Source organism: Gigantopelta aegis, chromosome 9, assembly GCF_016097555.1.
Source record: "Gigantopelta aegis isolate Gae_Host chromosome 9, Gae_host_genome, whole genome shotgun sequence".
Taxonomy (NCBI): Eukaryota; Metazoa; Mollusca; class Gastropoda; order Neomphalida; family Peltospiridae; genus Gigantopelta; species Gigantopelta aegis.
In genome coordinates, this window is record NC_054707.1 from 68,932,898 (window position 1) to 68,941,231 (window position 8,334).

Sequence of the window (8,334 nt, forward strand, 5' to 3'; positions counted from 1 at the left end):
TATTGAGAGGAAACTCGCTGTCGCCACTTCATGGGCTACTCTTTTTCAATTAGCAGCAAGGGATCTTTTATATGCGCCATCCCACAGACAGGATAGTACATACCACGACCTTTGTTACACCAGTTGTGGAGCATTGGCTGGAACGTGAAATAGCCTAATGGGTCCACCGACGGGGATCGATCCTATACCAATCGCGCATCAAGCGAACGCTTTACCACTGGGCTACGTCCCGCCCCCCTTAACGAGAAAAGTACCATAATGAATTTCGAGTAGATCCCAGATGATGTCTACTTTAATACTTTAATATTTGTGGATATACATACAAAAATATCTTCTCCGCTTGCTACCGACCCCGGTCGGGTTGCTGCATGGTGCTCTCTTGCACCTGACAGTGCAGGCGGTCCCTTCCCCCACCCACCCCAACCCTTTCCTGTCCTGGATGAAGGAGCTGGCACCTGTGCCCATGACAGACATGCGCTGAAACAACTTGCTCTGAATGTGTACGTTAATCCCTATACCATACTATAGATATATCTTGAAAGCTGACCAAGATAATTCATGTTCCCCGCTAAAAGCAATAAAAGTGCATTTTATGCATGTGCTAAACACTGGATTTTTCAGAGCACCATGAAGTTGATCAAGGAAATGATAGGAAACACCAGGTTACTCTTACTGTATTGAATAGTCCTACAGACCTATATATAACTGCTCAACGGATAGGCTTTTTGTGATTTTTTTTGTGTGTGTTTGCTTTGTTAACTTTTTTTCTGTCCAATTCTATAAAGAAAGTTAAAAATATTGCGTAAATTGAAGCACCACTTGAGGCTGCAGGCACATGTGCATGAATTTTAGCAGGGGGACTAGATTATGGAGAGAGATGTTTATAGGGGTGGAGCAAGCATTGGCGTAGCCAGGATTTTTTACTATTGGGGGGAGGGGGTCAACCCACAGTATATATGTATGATTTTATAAAATTTAGTACAGTAAAAAAAAAAAAAAAAAAAAAAAAAAAGGTTGATTGCTACTGCGAGCAGGGAGGGGTCACCCTCCCCCCTTCACATGCGCCTGGGTGTCCCCTCCTTCCAGATATCGTTTTTACGGACCTGGCATGAATAAGGGATTATATGTCTTTTGCTATAAACATATTAAAAGGCATATATATATATATATATATATATATATGTATACTAAAAGGCAAAAGTTATTGTGACACACAAAAGACAAAGTTAATTAATGATAAGTCCTTACTGCCGTGTATGAAACGTTATATCATGGAAAGAGAAATGCCCGAAGGTATGGAAAAGAACAATAGTCCATGAAAAGGGCGCACCTGCCATATGCAAATGAGCCACATTACTAGAGGGGGTCCAGAGCGAAGTTCACACAGTCAGTTGCGAGTGTGTCCACCTTGAGCATTGATACAGGCCTGGCACCGTCGTCTCATTGAGGCCACTAAACGCTGGAGAACGTTCCTGGGAATGCCATTTCGCAGATGCGTGGTTCGGATCCATGTGTCTTGGTAAGGGTTGTCACGGGTGGTCGGCCACTACGGGGACGGTCCCTGACCTGGTTGTTTTGTTGATATCGTTGCCATAAGTGTCATATGGTGTTTCTATGGACGTTGATTTGACGTGCGCCGACACGCTGCGAGGTCCCAGATTCAAGCATCCCTATGACTTGCCATCTGTCATTTTCAATGAGGCGTGACATGACGAAATTGCATTAAACAGTTCACTAATGGTGTTTTTTTTACTTCTGGACCTCCTAAGGCTGCACAGAGTGGCAATGATTTGCGACTGAATGTCTGGCCTTATTGGTGAACATTGCGTAGGATTTCTCCCGAATATTCCATGTTTCTTGCACAAAGCATGTAATCGCTGCAACAACTGCTTGGTTGCATTTCTTGGAGCTGTATCATGCACATTTTCTCTGGTTTACATCCATAAATCCATTCACAAATTTATTACTCCAAACAATCTATGTCACAATAACTTTTGCCTTTTAGTATACATTTGGTAGAAAGTTTGGCACAGACCACGATTGTGAAACAGAGATGTGAAACACGCCAAACAATAATGGATGCGTTTGTTAACATGGATTGATTATTTCTTATTGCGAATTCTGGATAAATTCAAAATGTTTCTATAAATCATTAAATGTTTCGTTTTATTCAAAATTGACAGTTTTATTAGTTACTATTTCAGTAGAGAACACCAACCAACAAACGGTTTACCTCAATACTGAAACCTCTGTAAACCGGATACCCTTCAAACCGGATTTTTTCTTGGTCCCATGGCTGTCCGATTTTGAGGGGTTTCACTGTGTGTGTGTGTGTGTATATATATATATATATATATATATATATATATATATATATATATATATATATATATATGCCTTTTAACATGTTTATATATATCGCATGGAACATGGGAACCTCACTTCTGCGCCGAGGGTTTAAACATAAATGATCATCTCCGTATAACTCTAGACATAATACCACCCCTCGGTAGCCCTATAAATTCGCGATATATTTGGCGCCTACATTATGCATAATAAATATCACTTTGTGTGTACTATAAATTTATTTTATGATTTAAAAAAAAAAAAAAAAAAAAAAAAAAAAATATATATATATTTATATATATATATATATATATATATATATATATATATATATATATATATATATATATATATATATATATATATATATATATATATATATATATATATATATATATATATTTTTAACGTTTGCTGATACGGTGATAATTCGAAATTAAATATTATAACATTTACTGTTTGGAAAGTAATTATGTTTAGATACGAAAAATGGTTCCAAATAAAGCTAGTTTTCTAAGACTGCCTGTTGATTACATCAGAATTGTGGATAGTACGACCAACGTGTGGATATGTTTAGATATTATATCAGTGAAACAGTTTCACGAGCTCAATGTAGTCGCGTCGGTTTGTTTATATCGATGCCATGATATATGAAATCTAGCACTGTGCTGAAAGAGCTCACGGTTAAGAATTAGATCTTGCTGGGTTGTGGGTTTGCCATAATAGCAGATTAAAAAGAAAAATCTACGCGAACGACTGGCCTGGAACGTATAAAGCAGGACGGCCTGTTCGCCAGTTTCCAATAGACCTGCACCACGAAAGTACATTCCTAAAGCGTTTTTGTCCTTCGCAGCTACATAGAATTAGAATGTTATACGATGAGTTAATGTGTTCGAATTCACAACCAACTTTATTCATAGCCGTGCAACGCTAGACTCAGTGAATAGTGCTCTACGACTGATAAAACTATATACAACAAAATTAATAAAGTATGGGCCAGTAGATTATTTTCGCAATATTTCTTTATATACATATGTGATAATCCTACAAAAAGAAGAGTGCGTCGTTAAATAAAACATTTCCTTCCTTCTTTCCCTCCTTCCTTCCTACAAAACGAAAATCCCCAAAAGACAAAACAAAACAAAAGAAATAAAATTCAATACAATGTTTACTCAAAGAACGTTTCGAAATCATCTATGATGAAAATTATATCATATACTATGACGTAAACAAGCAAAAACTGACCAAATTAAATGTATACTAGCACTAAAGTGGCGGGACGTAGCCCAGTGGTTAAAGCGCTCGCATGATGCCCAATCGTTCTGGGATCGATCCCCGTCGGTTGACCCATTGGGCTATTTCTCGTTCCAGTCAGTGCACCACGATTGGTATATCAAAAGCCGTGGTGTGTGCTATCCTTGCTGCGGTATGGTGCATGTAAAATATCACTTACCACTAGTGGAAAAATGTAGCGGGTTTTCTCTGGAGCTAAGACTACATGTCAAAATTACCAACTGTTAGACATTCAGTAGCCAGTGACTAATAAATCAATGTGCTCTAGTGGTGTAGTTAAACAAAAACAACTTGACTAATATTGACTATATATATCGAAGGCAAAGTACATGTATGTGAAATCACGTCTTTTGTGCTAACAAAACGATTAGCAAGTGTAACGTCTTCTCGATCATCAACCCATGACCATTTGGTGCTCTGTACAGAATGCAAAGATGCGTTCGTTTCCACTACAGCTTACTTCAACCTTCTTTGAATAAAAGCAGGGAAATATTATATTACCACCATCATCACCGTCGTCGTCGTCGTAAAAAGAGCACTTGTTGCAAATTGGAAATAGGAGTTTGTGTGGCGTCAGAAGCTCGGACGCTCGCAAGAGTGGTACGATCGATCGACTCGGTGGTTTATGTTCGTGAGGGGCTGGGTATACTGCAGTGGTAAAAGCGCTAGCCTGATGCCGTTGGTGGGCTTATTTTGTTATTTCTCGTTCCAGCCAGTGTACTACAACTGATTTATCAAAGACCGTGTTATGCGCTAACCTCTCATTGGGATGGTGCATATAAAACGGTTACAGGTCATATCGTCCACGATTTTTTTCGTCCCCGGTCAAAAAGTGGACGAAATAACCAATGGAAGAAAAGGTACCGTAGACGAAATGACCAGGGGCGACAAAAATTGTGGACGATATGACCTGTAACCATATAAAACATCATTTACTACTAGTTAATGAAAAAAGACAGTGATCGTGCGTATTATTCTTTTAAGCAGTATAACTTCTGCCTAAATGTTTATAAACCACCTCAAATGTAACACCGATGGTGTTCTGAGTGAATAAAGTTCTGTTCTGTTCTGCACTCCTGATGTTCGAAGTGCTGGTACTTGCTGGACCTGATTTGAGCCGCCGCCCCTGGAGACGATCCTGTCGACACACTGTCTTATCTATAAGACTATATTTCAATTACCAAATGTTTGACATCCAATAGCCGATGGTTAATATATACAATTGTGCTGTCGTTAAAGAAAACTGACCTTTTTGTTTGTTCGTGGTTTGTTTTGTTTAAGATGGTGTTGTTGGGGGTTTTGGTTTTTTTTTGTGCAGAATAGGAGTAGTCACAGTTATTTAGCAGCGAGATATCTTTGTCAGCACCAAGTGTCGAAATAGGTTCAATCGTAGTTAAAAATGGGCGGAGGTATGTTTATGTTTTTCGGATGTTTATAGACGTTATAAATGTATGTAGTTGCACACGTTTAAAACTAAATGTAACTTTGTAAATTTGGCCAGGTAGCCCGTATTTTCTTCTCTAACACTAGCTCAGGAAACACGTAATTAACTAATAAACCGTCATTAACGATGTAAGCCTACTGAAATAATATCTTTTTGTCGCACGCTAAACAATTGCTGTAACTTCTACCACTGAGTTACATCAAATCCATTAAACAAAAATAAATAAATAAATAAATAAATAAACAAACAAATAACTGAAATAAATAACAAACAAAAATAAAATAAATTGAAATTAAATTGAAAAAGAAACGGAAAGAAAATGAAAACAATAACAAAACAAAATAAAATAAATAAATTTAAAGTTTGTTTTGTTTAACTGGATTGATTAATTAATCATTGGCTATTGGATGTCAAACATTTGGTAATTCTGACACGTAGTCATCAGAGGAAACCCGCTACAGCAAGGGATCTTTTACATGCACCTTCCCACAGATAGCATAACACACACCACGGCTTTTGATATACCAGTCGTGGTGCACTGGCTGGAACGAGAATCGACGGGAATCGATCCCAAACATAAATCAATAAAGACCAAACACTAAACACACCCGACTAAAACAATTTCAGATTCAGGTATGGATCCAGGGAAAGGGTGCGGGTATGCGCTCCTGGTGTTCGAAGTACTGGTTCTCGCTGGACCGTATTTGCATGGGCGTATGGGGACTCTTTGATTTAGGGGGGCTGGAGGGGTTGATTTGCCCGAAATTTTACCCAGATAAAGACTGCCGGAATTTTTCTCACTGTTTTCCCACTGTTTTGCACGAATTTGGGGGGGGGGGGGGGGCAATTGCCCCCCCCCCCCCCCCCCGTCGTACGCCCATGCTTATTTGGCACCATTCGAGCCGCCGCCCCCAGTAGACGATCCTGTCGACACACTTGTTGCACGTGCACGATAACGCAAGTTACACCTATATTCTTGTTCTGCAACCACGTGGAATAAATCGCCTAAACAGCTGTCTGCACTCATTCCGTTGAGAGTCGACGAAAGTGGTGTTTAGAACAGCCTTGTTTTTTAACGGAAAAAAATAAAATCACTCGAGTCAGGTACTTGTGGTGGAAAGAGAAATAGCAGTCTGTTTCAAGTATCGAATAGTAAACATCTATAACTATACTAGCAAAGATTTACAGGTAAGGCATGGGCTACATTTAGAAAATGCAGTTATGACCTTTCTAAAATACTTTAATGTATACGAGTTATCAGACAGGAAAGTACATACCACGGCCTTTGTCCAGTTGTGGTGCACTGGTTGAAACGAGAAAAGAAACCCGCTACATTTTTTCCAATGCAGCAAGGGATCTTTTATATGCACTTTCCCACAGACAGGAAAGCACATACCACAGCCTTTGTCCAGTTGTGGTGCACTGGTTGAAACGAGAAAAACCCCGATCAGCTGAATGGAAAACAATATTGTGTTCAATGTAATGTCTTGCTTAGACTATTATTTTCTTTACGGCTCCACATTGGAATTTTGGTTGCCCTGTGGCATGCGCCAATTTTTTTTTTTTTTTTTTTTTTTTTTTTTTTACAATAAATACCTTTTGAAAATGCCACCCTTTAAATTGTTAGATCGTTTAATGATTCAGGATACTTATACTGATCCTAAACAGAGGTATATATTCATCTGCAAATATAATTAATTTGTGCGGTAGTCCTAAATACAAAAACAAAAATAATCTAACTGATTATACACTCCAAAATGAATATTGAATATACGTTTGGAACACAAATACACAAAACATAACAAATAAAAGAGTTATCTAACATTACTTTTATTTTCACAACGGGGAATAAATTATATTTAAAACATGTAAACAATCAACAACTAGCAGTGTCAACAAAGTGAGGAGTATTAACTAGACGTAACACAGGTACAGTCCAACCTGTTGTAAAGAACACCTTGTATAACAACCACCCGGCTACACAGGGCATTTCGTTGATACATCCATCTTGCACACAATGGGTGGAAATAATGCGCATTAAAATACTGTTATGTTACTACAGTAACCTTTATTCGTGTATGACTTTTGATTAGCCTTTATATAAACGTCACCTGCTTGTAAACATCATTTTCTTTGTAGTTATCTCAGTGTTCTTTGCAATAGATATGATTGTACGTAATAAAATATTATCGCAGACTATGGATCAAAAGACATTTAGTCAGTCATACTGTCATATGCATAAAATACTTATAACATCAGCTAAAACATGATTATTCTCAACACAGGTAATACATAATAGTCATATATAATAATTCAGTTACAAATAAATTATTGGATATGCATACGGTTTACATATAAAACAGTCATACGTTTTACATAAACAAATTCACCAAGGTATTATTATCATTTAGGTGTAAGACATATTTTAAAACATCAGGTAACACATTTATAATTTTTATTGCCCTCGGTGTTTACAATATTAGTATTTTCGGCCTGTTATTACGATCTATTCTGGGATAGTCGTAACATATAATAATTTAATAATATGCGCTCTGAAAAGGGGTCAGCCAAATAAGATCCCGTAAAACGACAATTCATCAATTTGTTTCTATAGAGACTAAGTTATAATAGTTATTTATATATCAAGTATCTGTAATTTAAACACTCATAACAATACAAAACGTAGTTTACTGGACAAAATACACTCACATTGTAAAAGTGCAACAGCAAAACCAGTAACACTTATAGCTTGCTTGGACGTCACAACATAATATTTTGTGTTATTTATGCATGGACACTCGACCTTGCAAAGACGTTGCAAAGGCGGGGTGGTGGTGCACTACCCACCTTCAACTTTGAAGATAATGCTCCCCCCACCCCCCACACACCCTTGTTAATATTAATTTACTATTATATAGCTTCCTAAACCATCACCTCTACTGGTGTCATCTTCCAACACCTATGATTCGTGACTGTTCTTAACAGTCGGAACGCTTAAATATTCAGAGCACGTAAGATAAATATATATTCTTAAATGAATGTTTGTTGTGCAGACCCCAGTTGAAATCAGTTATGAAATTCTTCGTTTTTTGATTAGCTGTCTTATTGCCCTAGGCCGACATCCTCCCCACCCAAGTATTGGTGCCAATAGATTGACGTAAGTTACACTATGTCATACATTCAGTGTAATCGGATGAAAGAGAGATGGAGTTAGAAAAGAAATGTTTTAAAATGCAGTAATTGTACCTTTT